This window comes from Corvus brachyrhynchos, unplaced genomic scaffold (assembly GCF_000691975.1).
Source record: "Corvus brachyrhynchos isolate BGI_N302 unplaced genomic scaffold, ASM69197v1 scaffold46, whole genome shotgun sequence".
Taxonomy (NCBI): Eukaryota; Metazoa; Chordata; class Aves; order Passeriformes; family Corvidae; genus Corvus; species Corvus brachyrhynchos.
The window spans coordinates 4977153-4978509 of record NW_008238838.1 but is presented as its reverse complement, the minus strand read 5'-3'; positions in this window follow the sequence as shown (position 1 = coordinate 4978509).

Sequence of the window (1357 nt, the reverse complement as noted above, 5' to 3'; positions counted from 1 at the left end):
GGCCCCCCGCCCGGCCACTCCTCCCGCAGCTCCAGCGGGTGAGCTCAGCAAGGATGAGTCACTGCGATGCAGTGAGGGAAAGGGGCCAAGAGCAGTGAGGAAGAGGGACACAGCAGCTGGACAGGGAGCCAAGACGACCAAAGGATGGCACGAAGCCTCTAAGAGCTGAGCTCAGCCTGCCTGGCCACAGGGTGGAAGGGGTTTGGGTGGCAGCATCCACTTTCTGGGTCCCTGCCTGGTGCCTGTCTCTCTCCAGGCTGTGTGTGGGCAAGGGACCCATGATGTGCCATCCAAACACCAGGGCTGCTGATTCCAGGCAGCCCAATGCAGCCACAAGGAATCAATTAAAGGTTTGCAGCCTGGCCAAGCAGCCGCATGGGGAATCCAGCCACAGACATGCGGAATGGAGGGACAGGGTGGGGGAGCAGCAGTGAGGCAGCCGCCAGGCTGAAGGACACACCGAGCACCCTGCAGTCAGCCCTCCAGGCTGGCCATGTGGGGCCAGGTCCAAGAGGGGGAGCTGATAAACCACCCCTTCGTAACTCTGGGTTGGCAGAGGGGACAACAGACCCTCAGTTTGCTCCCTCTGAGCTTGGCAAAGCATCCAGGGAAGAGCTAGGAATTGCCTGTACCACAGCCAGCTGCATTTTTCTATTTAGCAAATTTTGGGTCTTTCATATAACATTCTAGGAGGAAATACCAAACCCATTTGCTCACCCTGAAGCTCTGAAAAATCTCTTTATCCAGGAAGAAAAATTCCCTTCTGGGGAATCATTGGCCAAGAAGAAAAATTCCCTTCTGTTTGATCTTGACAACCAAGAGGTTGCAAATGGGGCACATGCCTGAACCTCTGGATTCCTAGAAACTGTCCCCTGTGTCCCTTGCTTTGTCATTTCCCAGCACCAACCTGCTCCTCTTTGAGTGTCCTGGGACACTATCTAGGTCATAGCCTGGCTTTCCTCCAGAAAATCAGTGCAAAGAAGCTCCCAGAGAGGGGGTCTTCCTCCCATCTATGTGCCCAAGCACTCAGATTTTCTAGGCTCTGGGTTGATAGCCCTTGGACCCCTCTTCTCCTCCTGACAGCAGTGCTGGGAGCAGAGCAAGCCAGGTAACTCTCACTCCTGCATGATCCCAGGGGTTTGGCGTAGGGACAGGGCTCAGGAGGATGGCAGCATTCGAGGGGCTCCAGCTCTTACAGGGCAAAGTTCCCGGCGTGGTCCCCACTTGCTCGGGGTCACACCACGGCAGTACCTACCCCCTGTGCCTACCAGCGTGACAGGCTCAGGGTGACAGACGAGCTGCGGGGATGGGGACGGGGACGGGGACGTGCAGAGCCAGACTGGTGAGCTGAGAGAAC